Genomic DNA, 23,020 nt, shown 5'->3' with positions numbered 1-23,020 from the left:
AAACAGGTTTAATGGTCCATTCTCCAGTTAGCTTCCGACTCTACGTACCACCATCAAGGCCAAACTTCAGCTGTATAATAATAACGACAGCAGAAGTGTTCGGACAGCTATCCATGCCAGCTTCACTCAGAGAGTCATTAACTGGGACAGAGATCGTTCGGTGTTCAGGGAAACATGCCTCACGGTTGCAAGCTTTTTAAAATGTTCAACTTTTTATTTATTTCACTTTATGCTCCTCAGGAAGATATTCTGAAACAAATATTATTTTCAGCATCCACATTTAGTTTACATGCAGCAAACTATCGGACAGACTTTCTGCAGTTTCAGAACCATGACCATAAAAATAAATCTCTTTTTTAAACCAGTGGTTGATTTTTCTCATCGCAAAAAGATAAATCCATTCTCAGCAAACAGGAGCATCAATATCCAGTTTCTTTAGTCTCTTTCCCTGAGAAGTTGCAGCGATGCACAGTGGACACAACTTTAGTCCAGGGTTTGTTTTGTTTTTTGTCCATTTTCGCCTTTATTGCACCGGACAGCTGAAGAGCAGCAGGAAATGTGTGGAGGAGACGCAGCAGGGCCGAGGTTGGATTCAAACCTCCAGCAGCTGCATTGAGCCTCTGTACAGGGGCCACACCACAGAACCACTAGGCCATGCTGGGATGTCTATGCTATGCTGCGTCTCGAGTAGATTTTTGCACATTTACACGTTCAAAATATTTCAGATTGGCAATTTGCAAATCCTGCTTTCAACCAATGAAAGCCAGAAAATGATTTGATTACATTGATTGAAGAAAACCTGAGACGTGATGGTTTTGGTTCTTCCTGCTTAAGTAGCATAAAACCTTAAAAAGACGCATTTGCTCAGATCATAGACTGTAAATATCAACGGATGAAGCCTGAGTGGGGCTTCTTGGCAGCAGCCACCATGCTGGAAATTCTGTCTGAGCCTTGAACTTTGAGTCAACTGAACGACAGGCAGAGAGCTGAGGCGGGTTTGAACCGTTACGTCACGCCCACCTGTCAATCACGTCAGCAACACGCCTCACTATAGACAACACTTATCCTTCATTAAATCAAAACAGAGTCCCCACTATATGATGACAATAACTAATCCGATCTTTTTCGTTTTTCCACCAACCTGTAACCATGTGACTGTATGCTGTAAAAACTTTGGTTTGTCTTTGACTTCCAGTGTTCTTGGAGCCAGCCTCAAACAGACACTCGACTAACTGGGGCACTTCAGCATTGGCTTCATTTTCATTTATACCGGAGGTTTCCACTTCAGATGTGAGGAAGACACGAGTGTGAGAGAAACAATATCTTATAAAGAATTGTTGCATGGCGAGTGCACAGCTAAACCAAACTACACTGCTCGTCATTTATCCATAGAAAAGCTATTTCCATCTTGTGCCTGTTTAAACAAATACCACACACTACCACAATCTGAGCTGCACTACTTTTCTATTGTTGGATGTGACCTTACAAAAGTGTACTCAATTAACGCCTGCTCCTCCTCCATGTTTCCACATCAGATTAAATGTGTTGAATAGGTTTTTTTTTTTTTATTTCAGAAAGATCTGCCGTCGCACCGCAGACCCTTACAAACTCTCAGACCTTTTTTTTTTTTTTTTTTTCCTTCCCGACGGTCAAATAAAACGAGCCAATTTCCGTCAATGCCAAACCCATTATGATAACTTAGGTTAAATAATTTCCAGCCTTTAAGACCAAGAAGAAGAAACACACAATGAGCTAAATACTCAATTCGTCAAAGCCATTTAACATTCAGATGGATTCATCTGCTATCAAACACAAGTGATCATACAAGTACATTAGACTATTAAAGCATTTCTAAAGACCCCCAATCTGTCAAAGAAATGTAATTTAGGCCCTGAAAAGGTCTTCATTTGTCAGGTTGTGATGGACGGATTCAAAGAGACTAGAAACAAGTGAAGATGAGTCACTCGTTTTTTCTTTTATGCTCGTCGTCTCCTGGCGATGTGGACCCATCGCTCCTGAACTCTGCAGGTTCCATTTCCTGTGTGGACACATGCTTTCTAAGTGCTCCTGGGATGGACGCCTTGATTGGGCCTTAATGTTTACAACCTGAAAAGGCGGTCCAGAGCGATGAAAAATACATATCCCTGAGAACACCTTGGCCTTTTACCCAGGCTTTATGGTGTATTTATAAGCACTTCTTTACAGCACGGCAGCAAAGTGAAAGGCATGTTGGAATTACATTACAGCATGTTGCCTTTCTCTGAACCAGTACAGGAGCACTGGACTTACAGCGATGTGCCTGAGGGCACACAGGAGAGCAGGAAATACCTCGGATAGGAAGCATGTGGCTCATTTGATTTATAGCTGCCCTTCACCTGCAGCGAGAGTACAGCCAGGTCTCTCCCTCACAGGACAGCACACTCCCAGGACGAAGGCAGCAGAGTGACTGTCAGACCCCCAAATTAATCTTTGAAAAAGTCACAATAAAAAAATGATAATAATGACAATAAGAAGAAGAAAAGGAAGAATCACAAGCAGGAACAGAAGAAGACGATAAGATGAACTGGACTTGCAGCTCGGGGTGTCACAGTATTGTCACTCATCATCACAGTCTGACAACAAATATGTGTTAATGGAGAAAAAAGGGAGGTCACACATTACAATACATAAACAGTCTGGGTGGCACTAATGCTCCTGACTGTTTGCCAACTAACTAATGCAGAATAACAACAAAACACAAGAAGAAGAAGAAAACGACCCGCCTGCGTCTGCAAATCAGTCGTGTGAGGAAACTTCAGCTTTTTGTTCTTGGAAACATGTCAAACACCCAGAGGTGCCGATCGCCAGAACCAGAAAAAAGAAACAAGGCGTCAACAACTTCTCTGCGCAAAAAGACAAAGGGTCAATGCAGCCTTAATCCAGGCATGTGCATTTCTAGATGATTCTAGAGTCAACGTGTTACTAAAAAGGCTTTAGCCTGGTTACAGCTTCTCATCCATGTGTGCATTAAGCAAACAGCCATGAGCAGAGATTGAGCGTGAATAACCTCTACACTCACTGTTACTCTCAATGGAAGGACCTCCACTTACAGCTGTCTCACAGTGACCGCACATCTAAAGGACACACTGCTCCCAAAGGCAGATGTCATTTTGTCTTTTTTTACAATCTATATATTTCACATATTTAAATCTGGAGGTATTATTCATTTCTGTTCCGCTTTTCATTTGCTTCTTTTAGTATTCCTCTTTTTTTAATATTTAAGTATAATAATAGGGATTATTATTAGGGAGTTCATCGTAAAATCTGGATAAATTGATTCAAAGGTGTCACAGTTGACTTCGGTACAGTTTGAATTGCAACAATATCGTGAGCTTCAGCAGCTGTCCAACAAGATTTAGAAATAGAGGACGCACCCCAGTCTTTAAAATCGGAGTTGTGGAAGCATTTCGGCTTCACCAAGACAGAACATGAAAGAGGCGAGAAGATAACAGACGAGACAAAGACTGTGTGCAAATATCACAAGAAGACAGGAAGTGCACAACGAGCACAAGCAACATGGTGCAGTGTTTAATGGACAGCACAACCAGAAGCTCCAAATAAACAGGCGCACTGACAAGCGGGTTAGCAGAATCTGTTTCACTGATCATTTGTCTAAAGTCTTATTTTGTCAAAGAAATCAGGAGTTTTGGCGTACCTACTATTAAAGGTCGTTAGGGCCAAAAAAAGGAAGAAAAAAAAAACAATCACACATGCATGAATGAGCCTTTCTTGTTGTTGTTCTCCATGAATGCAGTTTGAACCGCAGCTTGACAAACAGCAACAGCTCAAAGATTTCTCCTTTACTTAGCCGGAGCAGATTTCAAGTCAGAATCCTCACAGCAGCACATCCCAACACTGCGAACAAATGATGAGAGATGTTAACACTTTTTTACTGTTTATGTTGACTGTATTTAACCAGGACAGCCTCATTTACAAGTGTCCAAGAGTGCAGTGACAAACACAGATCAACATGTCCTGAGTCAAATCATCGACAACCTGAATCTGTTTTAAAGATTCAAACACAGATCATCAGGCTGCAGGAGCAGCAGGCCTCACACGCTCTGTGATACCAAAGTTATGTTTCCAGCACATTCTTAGTATCCGTCTCAAACTTCCACACGTCCTTCTCCTGTGCTTGTCCCATTCAACCTTCATGTAGGAGGAGGAGGGATGACTGGAGGATTGAACGTTAGACACATTTGTTTTCCTTTGGTTCCATAAGAAACTGTTCAGACATTCATGGAAACAAGTCTCATCAAACTCGTCATTTTAAAATATCAGGGACAGTTTAGTGAGTGCTAGGCATTTCTGGAGAAGCAGACTGTAACTGTAGACGTCGTTGTAGTTGGTAAGAAACAGTAAACCTCATTTTGAGTTTTTAAAAACAAAAAAACAATCACTGTCCTCTTTAAATAACAGAAAACACTTCTGTGAATAAATATTGCTGTTGCATAATAACATTTACAGAAACCAAACCTGAAGAAAAATCGCTTTATGATTGGGATTAAGTTATAAAAAGATTTTCAGCCGGTTCCCAAGAGGGAGCAAAATGCCCGAGGCTCGCTTCTCAATGCTTTTAATATTTACTTAAAGCTTCAACAATTGTAGGAAAACAAATGCAACCCCTAAAAGGTGGCAAAACAAATGCAGAGCTTTGCTTTGTGATTCTTAGTAATTGTGTGCTACCACGACAAATGTAACTTGGACAAGTGGTGGGATTTAAGAGATTAGAGAGTGCTTCTAATGCACTGGATCTGTCTGATATTGACACAAGTGACCTCAAACCTGACACGTCAGGTCGCTTTCACCCAGTCTGCAACCTTAAAAAAAGCAGGCAGGGAGCTCAAATAACAAGCAGGGCATGTATAGATTACATGCAGAGTGGAGCTGCACTGTAGTACGTGATCCACAATGCACGCTACATCCTATACAATTAGATAATCCGTTAATGAAGCAGATTCTGGGGCAAGTCACTTAGAGCCAGATCACAACCTTTAACCTCTAATGTATTCAGATATGACATGAGAAGAGTGAGAGTAAATGCAAAACACAAAGAAGCTTTTCTCTTCGTGCTGTGACAAACCAACAGGACGTACAGAACACGTCCCAGCAGCCTCTTTCTGCACACTTGAAATAGTATTAACAATGCTTTAAGGTCTAAATCGTGCTGCATTAGTGCCTCTGACAGCACCATTACATATGTTAAGCCTTGGCTTTTGATGAGTGTTTGGTTTGTCTCTTTGTTGTGGAATCTAATTCAGGTTCATGAGTCCATCATGAACTCTGACAATATGACTGAGGAGAGAGAACTCGTTTCAACAACAAACGTCACCTTTCAATACTTTTTACATACATGGACTTATACAGCACCTTTTCTTCAGACTACACCTTTACAACCATGTTTTAAACATTCAGACTGGAGAACCAGGCAGGAAACCACAGAAACTAAAAACTGGAAGACACATGCTATCTCTTCCCGTTTTTCAATTTAAGAAGTTGTGAAAAAAACATTAAGGAAGGATTCTGCTAATTAAAAAAAAAAGTTTGCTTTGTTTAAATGACCATTTTTACTTTTGGACCCATATGTTATTGTCTATTGTCTCTGGCTGTTAATGATAAAAAAAAAAGAAGAAAAAAAAACCTTCGCCGTCGGCTAGCTACCTGAGGGGTGAGGAAGATAAAAAAAAGTTGAAAGGTGACGTCTAAGTGTGGACTGTTATAATACATTTAAATGAATTAAGTGAAATCATCAGATAAGAGCTGATGGTCTTTATAAAACACATTAAAGCACAGTTTCCCTACGTACCAACAAAAACAGCCGAAAGAAAACAAGACTACTCGCTCTACAAGAAGACCCCAAAGACCCCATCACGCTCGGACTGGTCACTTGGACACAGACTCTGTTATGCCATGACATCTAAACTCCAAGTCCATTCACATGTGTTAAGTTACTATACTGTAAGACTGGAGCCTATGCCCAGCAGATGGAAGAGAAGGTTACTTATTCGATTTTGACAAATCTGCTCGCTAACCAAAACATTGCCTGGCGCCTGAAAAAGTTCAATATCTGTCTGATGACTGCTGATTGGTCCCACCACACCTTTGGGACAATGTCTCTTTTCAGCCAGTCTCACAAATAGTAAAATGACTTCCTGGATGTTCGGGTGAGAGCGAGGCGATGTGAAGACTCAGTCCCAGGTGTGACTCTGTCAGAACTCAGACTTTCAGCCAGCACAGTGATCTGGGTCAGTAGGTAATTGCGTTCCTGGACCACAGGAGACCTGCTGGCAATTAATCCTGCCAATGAGCCACATGAAATATGTACACATACAGCGTGCCAGTAGTCTGATAACTGCAGCGTTGTTAGCATGGCTCTTTCAAAGAGTGATGGTGTATAATTTGTGTGGCTCACGGCTACAATGACACGTTAAGATTGTAGCAGAACAAAAAGTGTGATCTTAGAAATCAGAGCTCGTCCTACTTCATTAAGCTCTGCCTTAACGTCTCAAACACTCAGATGATCATGATTTAGAAGAAAAAAAGGGGGAAATCAAGTATAACAATGTGGAAGTAAAAAAGATTAACTACAGGCGCATTTTTTTCATGCTTTTATTTAAACTGAGACCTGTATTTAATTTTTATTTATTATCTGACCTTTTTTTTCATTTATTATCATAAATACCTTTTCTTGTCTTTTTAATATTTTAATACTGTCTGGTAAAAATCCGGGACCGCCCTCTCCTCTCTAGAGTCAATACGAACACAGGTTGCCATGTCACTGAATCTTCAGTGTTTAGCCAGCTCTGTATGAAACCATCATGCGTCCTAACCTCGCTACATTTTTCAAAAAGCATGTCGAACATGTTTCCTAGTTTAACACAGTTTCTGCTCGTGGAGCTTCATAGAAACATGTCAATTAGAATCACTTCTATCTGAATCAGTTAGCTTCCCCGCTTCCATCACTGCAACGCCTGTTGGTTTGACCTGGCAAGCCGAGCGGCGTCCAAAACGGCAGAGTGGGGGCGCCTTGCAAGCGACTTCTCTGGTAAAAACAAAAACAGACCATTCAGGACCAGAATCTAAACTAAGGAGGACAAACTGTCTGCTGCGTTGTTGTCAGAGAAGCAAGCACTTCAACACAGCATGTTTCCTTCGTGTCTGATGATATAGTAAGGTCACAGGTTCCAAAGTGCACCTTTCAAGTAAAGTCAAATGAATAAAGAATAGATTTAAAATAAAGTAACTCTTATATGTGGTCATTAGATTTAACACTGAAATTCTGAAAAAACCTTCCATCACATGTCCAGTTATTCACAGTTGATCTATTTAAAGACATTAAACACACATTAAATACAGTGTAATAACTTGTTGACGAGTAAAACAATGTTTTAAGTTGTAACACTCACGCCGTCCTCTGACATCCATCTTGTTGTCATTCTAATCTGATTTATGTGCTCGCTGTTTATATGTTTTGGCACATCATTAATGGCTCTGTGTTTTGCCGACAACATGCTTCAGTAATTTGAGCGTCTTTAGAGGCTGGCATCTGTCGCTGCACGCCAAGCAAGTGTATCAGTCATTTTGACTAAAGTGTCCCATTAGCCTCCAGCTTCTGCCTAATCTCAGATTAATCAGTTAGTGGCATCTGATCCTAAATGATAGGGGCACGGAGTAAAATGTCACTTCTGGCACACAATCACTCCGCTGTCATTATGACAATGTTAAAGATTACTGATGTTTACTGGTCACGAAAGTGTCGATGAGCGATCATTTGTCAACCAAAGGCCCGACGTCAAAAACACACATCACTTCAGAGTTCAAAGTCAAAAATGTATGAAAACCTGAACTTTTCCTGATCCTGGGAGTCCATCAAAAGGTTCTTGTTTTGGTCTCTTAGCTTATGTTTATGCTTCTTAAAAGTCCCTGAGCTCAGAACGTCTGATGTCCCAGGCACTGTGAAGCATTAATGTCCAGTTTTTGAAATGTACACAAGTTTGACATGCAATATGGCTGACGACGTTGTGGTTATTTTTTATATATTTATTTTGATCCATCATTGTTTGTTGAAGCTATTTTGGCTGAACTAGGTAACTTTCCTGGATATTTTGGGGTTTTAATTTGCTATTCAATCAAACTGATAAAGCTTTATTTTGAGACAATGAGTCCACGCTGTACTATAGTTTGTAGTCATGACGTCATACCGTGTGTGTGGGTCATTTCTTTGTGTTGGAAAGAGAACAGTGCAGACCTGAGCTGAATCTCCTTACAATGAGGTGATGATATGTTTAAACACAATGCTGCCAACCAGCATGCAGCAAAATCAACAAGAAACTTTAGCAGGTCATGTAGAGGTATCTGAATTCACTTCAGTTTCACTTTTCAAACATGAAACGTTCACGATGAAATGTCAGTGTTGTAACGTTGGAGCCCCAGTGTGTGATTACACATCTGGTTACGATGTTGCTAGAAGCACAAGAGGCACAACAACCAGCAGGAGCTTCACATACACACTCACACTCAGGCATGCACACACACCACGTTGATCCACACTGCCGGCCTCTATTACTACCTCTGGTGGTGGAAAAACTTGCCTCACTGTTCCACCTTCATGCTTTAACACAGTGCAAATGAGGGGTAATAATAACATCTTAATTCATGTTGTACATATTAGTCTTTAATTACTTGTTTATATTTTTAGTTAATTTTGTACATTTGTGCAGAGAGAGCACAGTCGAGTGAAGTTAAATTCCTTGTGTGTTAAATATACCTGGCCAGTAAAGCTGATCCTGATAAGGGTCTATGGTGTGTGCAGTGGTTTGTTGTCTGTGGTCATTGAGACCATCAGATGAGTTGGTAGTACCAGCTGTGAGGCTGCAAGAGAAGCGTTTCCGTACTGTGAACCATCACTGGCTCTGCCGAGCTGAACGCCAGGAAAACTAAAACTTCTACAGTGGAACTGCTTGGAAAATCATTTGGATAACTTTACAGAGGGAAAACCACCCACAATTCAGAAGAGCTGAGCGGATACTTCTGCATCTAAATAGAAATCAACCAGCAAAACTCCAAACCTACACAACAAGTCACAACATCAGTCAGTTTGATCCTTTTTTGACTCCATTTCAGCAACATTTGGTATTACAGCGCTGAAAGCTGCATGACCGTTGTTTACATAGAAACTCATGATCAATCTGCACTCTCCAAAACTCTCCGTGGTAAAGAAAAACAGCTGTTTACAAGCATCCTCAGTTGTAGAGTAATCAGGAGTTGAAGACAAAAACAGAAAGTAATCAAAGCCTTAAAGTGATTCTCCTTAATAAGAGAGATAATCTCCTCCACTTTGGATTCTCCTCAGCTCAGTGGGATCCTCGCTCTAATTGCTCTCGTTAATCGGGCCTTAATTTGTTGACGAGATTCATTTGGATGGCTTGCCCTGAAAACAGACAATCTCTCTCAATCTGAGGACGCCAACATCTTGAAATTAAAGACGGTGAAGTAGAATGAGACCAGATTAAGTGACTGATGTAACCAATAATCAGCGTCATCAACGACACGTTGAACCAGGAACGACAGCACAATCTCATGACACCACCTGATAGACTTTATAGAGTCAGCACTGCAACATAACTGTGAAGTGAAACTGGAAGTGATCTACATTGATTTTAATAGTTTTGTTGGTTACTTTAGACATTGTCTATGACAGGCTGTATAGAACTGTGCTGTGCATTCATTAGCTTTGATAGCTACTCAAAGAGAAACCAGGCCATGAAAAGCCCTCCAGGGGCCTGATTTAAACTCTCCATCGTGCAAGGGACACATTAAGCTTGTGTCCAACAGCACAGTGCATAATCTAGGAGCAAACTAAAGAGCGAGGTGCAAAGGTAACGTACTCTCAAAATGATCCTAAGCCTGTAAATGCACATTGTTGTTCATATGAAGAGTTACAGCTATTGTTATTACTTATAGATGGAGCTGCAGGACTTTGACCTTTCACCTAGATTTGTCTCTATACAGAAAACAACTGTGTGAAATGTATCAGCAGATAGCAGCCAATATTAGCATAGCAAGTGAATCTTATTGGGTAATTTCATCACACATATGCCTGATAATAGTAGATTTATTCACCAGTCAAAAATCATTTCCTTTCAGTATGGCTGTATTTCACGTGCAGTTCTTTGACCAACAGAGTGTGTTATATGGATTACATGAGGCATTATCACTCTCCACAGTGTCAAACAGTCATGCATGTAGAGTGACCATCTTGTCTTCATCTTTCCTTCAAGTGTTTGATATCTGCATTTAAGAGATTAATGCAATAAATGTGTAGATATGTGACGATCGATTGAGCACAGATCAAGGTATGACTTTGCCCAATTTATTGGCATTGAATTTTTTTTCCCTCCTAATATCGATATCTGTACTGGCCCAAAAATCCTATATCTGTCACAATACAAGAATTTGTTTTTGTTTTTTTTCTGGAAGTTCCAGAAAAGGTTTTCATACATATTACTAGTTAAAATCAAACTTTAACTGTTCTGATGCCACAACAACAAAAGAAGAAATCTGACGCAGCCTACATTGGGAACTTTCTTGTTTTCAATGATCAAAAATTGCTGAAAGACTCCGACACTTTGTCTAAATTACACAAAAGCATGGACACTGTTTAGGTACCAAATATTGCATGGTAACAAATACAAAAAATGGTTCAATATTTGATGGTTATTTTAAATATTGCAATATACAACTACAACTAAAGCCTGGTTCACACGGCAGGATAACTACGCCGATTTTGGCCCCCCGATTCTCCCCTTCCGATAATCTTAAGGACGCCCCGATCATCATAAAATAATCTTATAAGATCATCCTGCCGTGTGTGGTGTGTTCAGACCGCTCTCGTCTAGTCGGAAGAATGTCGGGACCGCTCTGATCTCAACACGGGGATATTCAACATGTTGGATTGTTTTGGCCCGATCTCTCATCATGTGTGGTGTTTCCCCCCCGAGGAGAAAACGAGCACGAGCCTGTTGACTGTGACGCGTAGCCAATCAGAAAGCCAGGTGACGTAGTAGCGAAAACACCGGGAGCAAAACAACTACTCACCTCCATATCATGTAGCAAGTACAGTTCATGCTCCCGTTGTCTCCACTCCTTTGACCGACGCCTCTTTTTAAAACGTGTTTTTTCACATAAAAACAGCACAAACGATCCCTGTTACATCCTCTTCGTCCGTTTGTTGACTCTGGAAACACGTTTGATCTCGAGAGGTTTTGCGAGATTTCCCGTCTGATCGGGGGACGTTCACGAGTGAAATCGGTTGGTGTGTGGTGTGTTGATGTTGCCGTGTGGCCGCACACCACACACTGTACGACCGAAACTGTAAAACCTCTGATTATTTATGGCCATGTGTGTGGTCTCTAAAGTTTGGGAAATCGGCCGACAATTTTAAAATCCTGCCGTGTGAACCGGCCTTAAGAAACTTTTTTTTTTGGTTTGTACTTTCCAAAAAGACTGATCTTTAAAATAACAGAGATTGCTTTGTTTTAAAACATGTGGTATCACAAGTCTAAGTATCGTAAACGTTTATGACCTTAGTGAAAAAGCTATCTTAGGTCAAACAAATGAAGTGTTTCTGCTTCATAAGAAAAGAGCTTTTTACATTACAGCAGCGTGCAAACAGAGGAAGTAGCTCCGAGGTTACATACTGATTAAGTCTTTGTCTCATTGACTAATAAAAGTCATCAGACGCTTCAGATCACTTAAGTCAACACCAGCACGAAAAACCAAGTCAAGTCATTGAGCTCCTCCCTCCAATACTAATGGCAGACATGAGTTCATGTTTGAAGTGTTAACAGAAGAGCCTGAAGGTAACGTGAGACCTGTTGAATTGTAGATCAGTCAGGCTGGGTATGTGTAAAATGAACCGAGCTGCCCCCAACGCACACTGATCTCAAACCATCCACAGGAAAAAACCCTCATCAGTCACAACCGATTACATCACACTTCTTCTTTGTCTCATATTACCCACAGACACGCTCACAAAAAAAATCTTACAGCAGGGCTGAGTTTTTCCAAACTTTTATCTGCATATCTGGCAAACGTTTAAAATCATCTCATGCTGTCTCTCTGTAATTTCAGAGTCGCTCCAGTAGTGCAGAGATAAAAGATGAGATATGTCGCCTCATTGCCTTCATGTTCAAGCACTAAATAATGCAACTTCAAAAATAAACAATTGAGCCTTTTTTCACCTCATTCTATTATTATGTAACATAAGCAGCTCTCTCTAATGTACACGCACATGCCCTCATCTAACCACCATTTAAAAACAAAGCGGTTGCACAGAATGATACTCACAGTTGCTCTTTAGATCACTGAAGCACAGAAAGCTGCTATAGCTTCCCTGAATGGCAGCCTTTTGGAAGTCTTCTCTCACCCTTACAAAGCCTTATGCAGCCGAAATGACTCACATCCCCTCTTCCAACCTCTGTCAACCATCATGAGGAAGTAAACATTCCCAAATATGGAGAAAATATGAAGCCAGTATTGAGGGGCAATATCAGTTTGGTTTGCTTTTAACTTGGAATGCCAAACTCTTGAGAGCCGGAGTCGCTCCACACAGCCAGCTCTGTGGTGCATACCTTTCACTGGGAATCATAATAATGATGACTGTGGAGAACTTTTCACAACTGCTTTGGGTTCAGTCTGACCTAAGATGGGTAACACTGAAGGCCAGCACTGCGAGCTCTGTTTTTACAGCCACTGTGTAAAGAAGCGAAGCAGAGGTAGCTCAAAACTGCACAAAAGGAACCTGAAAAATTCATACAAACATGAACTACTTACCTTTCACGTCCTCTTTATTCTGCCATTGGCCGATAAGCAGATAAACAGCCCGTTTATCATGACAAGCTGTCTTGTTACCCAGATTGTCTTCCAATGATTAAGAAGGTATAATTAAAGTCTGATAACTCCCCACGAGTGGCAAAGGTCAGAGGAGATCAGGCTAACATTAAGAAACGCTTAGAAAGAACATTACACCACCCTGCCTCCATGGGAATTATGCTGAAGAGCTATTTGGCTTGAGAGCCCTTGTTTCCTTAAACGGCACTTCATCAAAAAATCCCAAAAGGCCAGAGTGTGTTGAGTGGACTGAATTTCATATTCACAGATATTCAATGTACAGTGTACCTCTCTTTCCTTTCTTATTACTGAAGTTCAACATCTGGCCATAACTCCTGACAGTCATGTAGGAATACATGTAACTTCTACATGACTCTAATGCAAAGAGGAACTTTGCACCTTTTCTGTAATGGTCTGTTTTATAACATGAAAACACAGCTCCACTACGATGCAGAGCTGCAATATCAACACAGAGACTTGAGTCTTAAAAGCATCAGTAAGACGTCCAGGGGTTATACCCGCCATCAAAGTGAGTTCAGGAACATTTATTTTGAATTCAATCAGATCTAAGCCACACAAACAAACTTATCTGACAACCAAATCAAACATCTGTTCACTGTCAACACACTCACAATAATAGCTGTGTTGGAAGGTATACAATATGTAACACAACACATTACTAGTGAATACTGTTAACAGGGGAGTAAAAGGGCCGGTGTCCTAGCAGCGCTATCAGAGCACTTCTCAACCTTCTCTTCTCTCAGTAAGGACTCTTAAGTCAAGGTAAATCTGTGGGCTTCATTTTTGCTTCCAATCAGAATAATAATGTAAAGGATCTGAGTCGTGGCCGAGCAGCAGCTCTACAACTGAAAATATTTTCCTCGAAAAGACGAGTTTCACGTCCATGATTGTTGTTGACAAAGGTGGACATCTAAAGTCCCGCCCCTTCTTGATTCTGATTGGTCAGTAAGGGATGTGTGACACTGACGAGTGCGGCAGTGTGACAGTGTGTTGAACTCATTTCACCTGAGAGTGCTGTGAGCGCAGCGACAAATGAGGGCGTCAGCTGTTTTTGAAAACGTCGTCAGTGGACACAGGCCTAATGAATGACTGCTGCTGCTCGGTTTATTTCTATGTATTTGGTACGATCTCATTAAATACATCACATCGCATTTTGGATTCAGGAGAAACATGTCGGTGCGGTGAGTGAAAACATGAACAGTTGACAGATATTAACTATTAGGTGTAACTCTCTTTCTTAATTGTTTCAGTATTTTATAAAGAACTCCAAAGACACACAATGGAGGTGATTTCTGAGATATCCTGAACTCCCTGGATCCTCCAATAAACAACTTCCTGTCCTGGGTTTTAACTTGGCCTCAGGTCAGAGATTACAGCGATAAGAAGACAATATGACTTTAAAGATCGCCCACAGAGGTTTCTATTTACCAACACTAACTCACACCAGAGAAAAAGAAAGGCCTGTTGGGCTCAGTTGATCTGCACCACTCTGATGGGATCACTTGTGAGGTCTTTTGAGGGTGACATGTTCATTCATAAGTTAAACCAGTGTTGTGGGGTATCAGTAATGTAAGGGTTAATACACGCCCAAGTTTGAATCTGTCCTGTGGCTTCTTTTTTGGCTTCTCTAAACCAACATACAGTTTAAAAAGCGTACAAGTCCCCTTACCTTTCCTCCTCTCTGGATGTGTGGGCTTCCTGGTAGTTTGACTGTGTTCAGATCTGTTGATTGAGAAGAGAGACATGTCTTTATTACTCACTTTGACTCCATATCATTGAAGAGTGCAGGATGACACGTCTGAGGATGAACTCTGACATGGACTATAAATCCTCCTGACTCAACCCAAACTGTCCATTTGACTTTGACAGTTCTCACCAGGTACCATCCCCAGCCAGTGTCTTATAAAAGAATAAAGAGCCTGGGGCGCTGGTGGACCAGTGGGGGGGGGGTGTGTGTGTGTGTGTGTGTGTGTGTGTGTGTGTGTGTGTGTGTGTGTGTGTGTGTGTGTGTGTGTGTGTGTGTGAGTGTGAGTGTGTGTGAGTGTGTGTGTGCCTGCGTACTCGTGAGGCTGTAGAGGAGTCTAAAGCCCCGTTTCAGACACCGATACAACATTAAAACATCCGGTTTATTTGCAGAATAAAACACCTTCCTTTTCATGGTTTACAAAAATAACCATATACACGTTTATAAGGATTATATAGAGTTGTATATCAATCAATCAATAATCCTTTATTCATCTCTCAAACAGAGAAATGACAGGGTCTGTGCAGGGAGGGCACTGGTCTGCTGTGACTTGTGTAGCGCTGACACTAGTTTCTTCCCGAGAAGAGTAAAAAAACTGCCAGACTTTTGAAGACCGGGTGCAGGATGTTTTTTGCTACTTGTTGCTCGCGCTGCTGTTATTGCATGCCGCCACCGCCATTGTTGTTGTGTAAATTCTTCTTCTTCTGTTTTAAAGTATAGCGTCTTTGGTGACTAGCTTTCTGGTACATGACTTCAAACACTGGACTGGAGTGTGTTACATCATCATGGTATATTCAGTGTTTCATACTGACAATTATAAAGATAATTAAAAGTGTTTCAGTTCATATATGATGTAAAATGTACCATCAGAGGTACATTCTTGTATCTGACTGACTGAGCATTGAAAGTCTGCGTCAGCGACTCATAACCATTACTAGTCTGCTGATCATTGTTTCATTTTCACGAGATGTTTCAGTCGTGTAATGAGCTCGTGTCTGATCATCATGTTCCTATGAGCTCGCTTGATCGTGAGATACTTTTTTTTCCAGCAGCAGATTCGCAGACTTTGGATAGGATGTGCATATCCTTCCTCTCTCATTATTTATAAACCCCAAATTCTTGTATGGAGCTTGAAGATAGTAGATAGTAGTTTGCTTTTTTTTGTTCTGATGCAACAGCAGAAGCCTTTTTAAAGAAACACACCAAGCATACCGTCTGGTGCAACAAACATGCAAACAAATTGCATAAGACTAGACAGGTTTTTTATTTCCATGTGTTCTTTAACGGCATCCTAGAGGCCGGAGACACGCTGCGTGAAGACTTGATGCTGCATGTAGCATATAGTGCAAAACTAAAGAAAACAGTGTGAGGTCACTGAGTCACATCACACTACATCAGCTCCTCCTAACACAGTTCAGTCACTCCTCCTGACGGACGAATACTTCAGATGAGTCCTACAAGTACGAGGCAGACTGACAGTAAACTGCTCTCAAATGTATGTGAATGCATAATCAAACAAACAAAGTGTCAGACAGAGAACAGGGTTGTTGTACACATCAGTACAGAGCAGGCGGGCCCTGACACGTCCATGCTGTATGCCCTGTATGATGTGTCATGAGTCTGCTCATGCATGTTTAAGTGTGTTTTTATCAGTCAGAATAAACACTACGTTTGTTTGTTTCCCTCTAATATGATGACGTAACCTTCCTCTGGCTTAAAGATTTAAAATAGATCAAATCAGTTTGATGCTTCAGGAGTTTTTCTCTGATCTGTCACTAGACCTCGTATTATGATTCCTTTCTTGAGCACATTAAAGGTCAGTTCACTGCAAATGGAGAGAGATAGCATTAACATGACTCTCCGAAGAACACACACACACACACACACACACACACACACACACACACACACACACACACACACACACACACACACACACACACACACACACACACACACACACACACACACACACACACACACACACACACACACACACACACACACACACACACACACACACACACACACACACACACACACACACACACACACACACACACACACACACACACACACACACACACTGTTCGTACCCGGCCTCAACATATGATTTAAGTCACAGAGATAAAACAATAAGCCATCCTCTTTGAAAGTTTAACACAGTCTAGATATAACGTCCAGATTTAAAGCATTCGGCAATTTAAGTAGTTTGCAGAGATGTGACTGAGATATGTTATAGTGTAGGGCTACACAATAAATCAGAATTTATTGCAGTTGCAATGTTAGCATTTATAGTTTATGATGGAACAGATACAATCTTATATTTACGTAATTTACATATCGAGTGTCGGACGTTCAGACTGAACTGCAGGTGCCCACAAATCACCTCCATCAAGACGTCATTCAGACGAGATGGAACAGCTCCTTCTATATGATCAAACGTACAATTCTTACACGTCACTTTGAAAAGATTTCATAAACCCTACAGTTGTTGCTGCTTCCTGTTTGTATGTGAAGCCAGCATAATGCAACAACAGTGAAGCCTTTCACATAATCTCAGCAACAACAATAAAACTATGAATCATGATTTTACAAAATACATGAATCCGTATCTGTATCAGGACACATGCAGCAGAGTAGAACACCTTTGTATTCAAACAGATGGTTTGTACTGTTGTATCAAAGTCTGTATTCTTCTATGTACTCCTAAAATGACAGGTAACATGCAACTTACTTTACATCAACATAGAAATTATAATAAAACGATGCAGAAATATTTTCTCGTCAATGTAAAACTTTTTTTTTTTCTTCTATATTTTGGTTCCAGTTCGACAGACATATCCTGGAAATATGTGTTTTCCTAAAACCCTTCCTTGTTTGGATCAGGAGAAAAAGGTTCAGTTTGGGACAGAGGTTACAAATCAGTCTTATCAGATGGAATCCTCTTTTTTAATCCAAGCAGTTAAGAGTCTTTCAGGATTCTGGAAATATCTTCACAAGAGCTTCAAGTTGGTCAGGTAGTTCTGCTTTAGTCTAAATGGAATAGTAAGGTATGCAAATATCAAAGGTAGCAACATAGATTATAGAGATGTAAAGTACTGGTTGCGCTGAAGCTGCTCACACAGGTGACACTTTTTGAAAGCCAACTGTCGTGGCATCTCGCTCTTCTCTTAAACTGTACACTTGAAATTTTGGAAATGGCCGCCGTCCCTTTCAGAGAGGGAACTCCTGATTAAAACATGCCAAGAAACACAAACAGTAGAATAACACCACTATACGGAGAGTACCGGGGGGCCTGAGCTCAAAGGCAGCAGAAGCACTCATCTTTTAACTTTAACATCATCAACGCTGTCAAATGAGCCCTTTTTAGGCAGAGATTTTAAAGACACTTCCGTTTAATGTTGTGAAAAATGTGTCGGAGTGACGCAGATGTATTCAGTTTGATGACAGCACTCTCAGGGGAGGAAGCTGTTATTGATTTGACACCCAACACAAGTCAGAGTTTGAATTCTGTCTTTTAGAGGAAGTCAGACTTTTTTTTTTTTTTTCACGTTGGCAACATTTCATAGTCGAAAAACATCATGTATCGTAAGGGCAAAGGTTTTGTTTTCCACTTACAACAAATGACTGATTATTGACTTATTCTGTCCCTGGGCAGCTTTGGCTCAGAGTGGGTCATTGTCCAATCAGAAGATCAGGAGTTTGATGCCCCTCTGATGAATACTGTTTACACGACAGCTGCATATGTGAACACAAACAGCCACATTTTTTAAATCAGACTTTACGAACACTCGCGTGTTCATGCCAGCCTTCCAGCAAGTTATCTGTGTAAAGTCTGGCTGAGCTGATCACAGCAGGAAATACTCTGAAAAGTGTATGTGAGAAGGTCTGTATGGACATGAAAGGTACGATCTTGTCCACATAATAAAACTGCTTCACTATGTTTTGTTCTTCTCCTTTCTCTTAAAGGCAATGTTGTTTCATCTGCTACTTTAGTTTCATTCCTTTAACATCATCCTTGCCTCCTGAGAGTCCTTTCCCGCCCCCTTACCGTCCAACAGGGGAAACTTCCCGCTGTGAGGGACAAGAATTTCAATCTTAAATGTCAAACATATTTCATATACAGTATACTTCCATTTCTATGTATCTATTTATAAATCGGGGCGTCCCTGATGATCTCTGAGCAAATAAGGGACTTTAAAATGGACCTTCATACCACTAACACTGTAGGACAGGATTGCCCAATCAGTCGATCGCGGTCTACTGGTCAACCGTGGACTGATTCCAAGGTCGATCGCGAGTCAACGTAAATATTGCGCAATCACAGCCGGCGCGAGGGTCTGAGCGCTCAGCCACGCATCTCCAAGATTTTGTAATGACGCGGACGTCTTCGCGTCGACCGCGTTGCTATGATTGGCGACAGAGCGAGATATGTATTGCAAGATATATAAGACAGGAAGTTGACAGCTGTCAACCGTAGCTAGCAGCTAGCGCTCAGAGCGTTTACACACTCCCAAACTTAACGTGCGTGTGCGTGCATAACGAGGGAGGGGATGTGATGTAAAGAAGGGAGGGGATGTGATGTAAAGGAGGGAGGAAAGGGTTGTGATGTAAAGGAGGGGAGCATTGATTTTGATGGTCAGCACTTTGTATATAAAGTGCTATATAAATAAAAATGATTGATTGATTGATGCCTCTTGGTTGTTTGACAACAAGAAAGAGCGTTGTGAAGTTAGTTACTGCAGACTGGAAACAATGTGTGTGGGTTTGCGATGTTGACATTGGACTGGTAGATCACGGGAAGTTGGCTACTTGAAAAGTAGATCTTGGGTCAAAAAAGGTTGGGCACCCCTGCTGTAGGAGAACCTGGGAAGAAAATCTGTTCCAAACAGCCCCAAGTCGGGAAAAGATGCGACTAAATGACAGCCAGGGCTTGCACTATGAAGCAAATTAAACAGATCCAGGTTCTCTTTGGATTATCTGGGTGGGCCCTAACATAAGATACCATCGTGCTTAACAGTCCCACGAAGGTGGTCATCAACCTGATAGGTAAACCCAAAGTTTGGAGGAGCGTGTTCAAATAAAAGGGCAGAGTTAGCTTCATCTAACCTATCACAATCAAAACAGCGTCTGTCATCAGCAGATCATCATACCTACCAAACTATATAAATAACATAAAGACGTTTAAGATAAAACTGCAGACTCACAAAGGACTAAAGTTACACCACTGCACGCAGGAAGGACAAGTGGCAGATAAAAGAAACATCGGCAAGTTTTAATATGCAAACTTATTCTATTTTCCCCATCGTTAGTTCGCCTTAGAACTGAATGACTCCCGTTTTTTCTCCCTGAACCGAATGTGTTGCTCTGACTCTTTCATGTGTCATGTGCACCTGTTAAAAGGAGTTATATTTCAGCTGCAGCTCGATCACAAACAGAGCAGCACCGAGACGTTAAACATTAATATGAAAATACAATTCAAAGCCATCAGAAGCTATTTGTAATTGTAAATCTTAAAAACACTAGTTAAATGTTTCCGGTGCTGTTTTAGTCTAGCTAAAGGATCACAGACGAGGATCTCAGAAAATAATCATTAACTTGATGGACTATAATATAAAATCATGAGGGACACACGAAGAGTCCTCTCCCTCTCAATCAGCTCCGGGAGCTCCAATATCAAAAGATCTGATTGGTCAGTGGGCGGAGGTTTTTACAGGTTGATCTCTTATCTTAAACATACAATATGCTGAAGTATGAGAGCAGGTGTGCAGCATACGTTACCATGGCGATATACCCAGGTAAGAAGTGAACCACCTTCGTAGGAGGATTAACCCTGAAGTTACCTTGCTAACCCCAAATCCTGCTCTTACAGGCCCCAGGTTATCTTTCATGAAACATTCAAAGTGGATAACTTTTTTATCACAAGGAAGTGAGGTAACTTTATGAAGAAAACTCAACTAAATGGTGACGACATGGCAATATCTGATGTCTGTCACCACTGTCAGGCATCAGATTGAGGGAGTGTGATGCCCCCTGCAGAGACTTTAAGTCACTATTTAACTTGGGTGGGGCCTGGTTGTGCATTTTTGTGTGGCGAATCAAAGCAGTGATGGTTTCCTGCTCTATCTTTTCATCTAAACCTTGGGTAAAAGTACACACGAGGCCTGTCCTCTAATGCTAGTCCACTTCTCTATGAGTTATCTAACAACGCTGCGTCAGCTCTTTTGGGGCGTTATTTGCGTTTTTAATGGACTTATATTACCATAAAAAAAAACATTTGTTTCTAGTTTAACAGCTAAGCATGCCTTAAATACAACTTAAACAACGTGGCGAATCTACACTGTCGTAAACAAGCAAAGACACACGTTATTGAGCCACCTTTTGACGGCTATCCCGAAACACAAACACTCACCCAAGATTAACTGTTTCCCTGTAACGGGACACTTCAGTAAAGGTGGCTTTATGTGCATGCTAGAGGAACTCGCAGAGACATATTTGTGTGCAGATGGGGGGCTCTCTCGTTTCCCCGGTGACAGTGTCTCTTCCGCATTGCTCAGCAGCAGACCACTCGGCTAAAAACAGAAAGAGCAGAGACGCCCAGAGTCCCTCTCTGGCAAAAACTTGTTCACAATGTTTCTTCGTTTCATCGCATGACTGAGCCTGGCTCGACACTGCACAGCGACAAGTTAGGTTAGTTAGTATCCTCAAGCAACATTAGTAACAGCCACGGCTAGTCCACGCCCTCATAGTGAGCTACAAAGATCATATTGTAGCCTAACAAGGCCGAGCAGACCAACACTGAGGAAATCCCTCATATTTCTTTAAGTTAACACCAACACAGCCGACAGTCACAGAAAAAAGGTTTTAAAAGCGAATGAGTAGAGGTGGATAGTTTCGCTTACCTCGCGCTTTCTAGGAAACGTAACAGGAGGTCGAAAATCCCACCCCAAAAAAAAAAGTGAAACTTCTTGATCCAAATTCTGGGAGAGTTGTAGGCAGTGACGTCACGCTCTGAAATTCCAGCCGCCTCAGTCAGTGGAGAGGTTTGCCCATGTAAGGCAGCAGGCCAGCGGTGTCACAGAAACAGCCCAAAGCCTGTGTGTGTGCACGTGAATGTATGGGACAGGGTCAGACATGTAGGGGGAAAAAAGGATATGTTGTAATGCAGGTTTTTTTTTTTTTATCTACACCTAATGTAGGCTACGGAAGAGCATTAGGGCCACACTTGAGTATAGAAATAAAGGAGAGGATGAAGTATCAGGGGGGGAAACGCTGAAGAGTTAACAATAAAGTTTTAGTTGAAATTTCACAAAATAGTATTTCAACTTTATTCTCAAAATGTAGACTTTATTTCAATTTTTTTATAATCAATCATTTTGGACATATCATCTTCCTTTCTCTGAAGAGTTATTCATTGGTTAATGAAGGTTGTAACTAAAACAGAAACTCTTAACAATATCATGTCTTGTAAAATAATTTTAATGCTGTTAAAAGGACTTTTTTTTCTTGGCTGCTGGTTAATGTCGCCAACTGTAAATTGTATGTTTAACTTTCTTGTTTGGTTCCTGTTTTTAGAATAACAATATCACAACTGTCAAGTATACCAGTGAACGCTTTGTGCTGTAATTTCACTCAACTAGAGTTAATAAAGATGCCTGATTCACAGTTTATGTTGTTATATCGTTCATCTCTGCAGATTTCACTTAACATCTTAGTGTATACAAATGTTTCTTTGTTTGTTTTTTTAAAAATTGAACTGACATTATTGCAGAAAATGAGGGGAATAGATTAATTTAAGTCTATTACCAAAATAAATGATGAAAATATAACCTTATAAGCCACGTGCATGTCTGTACAAGAATCTGTACAAGAATCCATATCTGTGTACCTGTATATCTTTGTGTTTGTACATTTGTAATTCTGAATCTTTGACTCAGTATATTATAACAGACTCTTTTCTGACTGTCATTAATGGCCTGTGCCTGTGCACTGATAACTAGACATCTAAACTCCATTACATACAAATTAAAAAAAAAAATACAATTCAGTCAGAGAGGGGGACTTCTGTTGTGCATTTCATCCATTCTTGTATCATACACTTAAAAGGTTGCTCTCACAAGGATGGGTGACTTTTTTATCTTGCCGGAAACACATGAAAATTAAACAAATAGCTTTGAAATTGCAAGGTGCTTGTTAAAAAAAGGAAGCAGCTTAGCTAACATAAAATCACTCAACCAATGACGTGTGAATTACCAACAGATTCAAATATGTACAATGTGTTGTGATGCAGTGTTATCTTGTCATGCACTTTCCGTCTCCTGT

At 40.9% G+C, this 23,020-nt stretch overlaps 2 protein-coding genes across 7 annotated transcripts in view; one reads left to right on the top strand and one right to left on the bottom strand.

The window, feature by feature from the left end:
* The window catches only part of LOC306828231 (basic immunoglobulin-like variable motif-containing protein), a 367,160-nt gene extending 351,919 nt beyond the window's left edge, over positions 1 to 15,241 (top strand). For both annotated transcript variants that reach the window (XM_079350544.1, XM_079350543.1), the window contains exon 11: positions 15,232 to 15,241. The gene's annotated coding sequence lies outside the window, so the exon portion shown is untranslated. The remainder of the gene's footprint in view (positions 1 to 15,231) is intronic.
* Positions 1 to 21,811, bottom strand: part of lpp (LIM domain containing preferred translocation partner in lipoma) — a 157,901-nt gene extending 136,090 nt beyond the window's left edge. For 3 of the 5 annotated variants that reach the window (XM_079350537.1, XM_079350541.1, XM_079350538.1), the window contains exons 1-2: positions 21,601 to 21,811; positions 14,621 to 14,673 (exon numbers count right to left, since the gene is read on the bottom strand). The gene's annotated coding sequence lies outside the window, so the exon portion shown is untranslated. Of the gene's footprint in view, positions 1 to 12,387; positions 12,487 to 14,620; positions 14,674 to 21,600 lie in introns of those variants that run through there. The other 2 variants (XM_079350540.1, XM_079350539.1) reach the window with 2 other exon arrangements.
* Between the last annotated feature and the right edge of the window lie 1,209 nt (positions 21,812 to 23,020).

Source organism: Symphodus melops (genome assembly GCF_947650265.1).
Source record: "Symphodus melops genome assembly, chromosome: 8".
Lineage (NCBI taxonomy): Eukaryota > Metazoa > Chordata > Actinopteri > Labriformes > Labridae > Symphodus > Symphodus melops.
The sequence above is the reverse complement of the archived record's forward strand: the minus strand, read 5'-3'. Positions and strand labels throughout refer to the sequence as shown.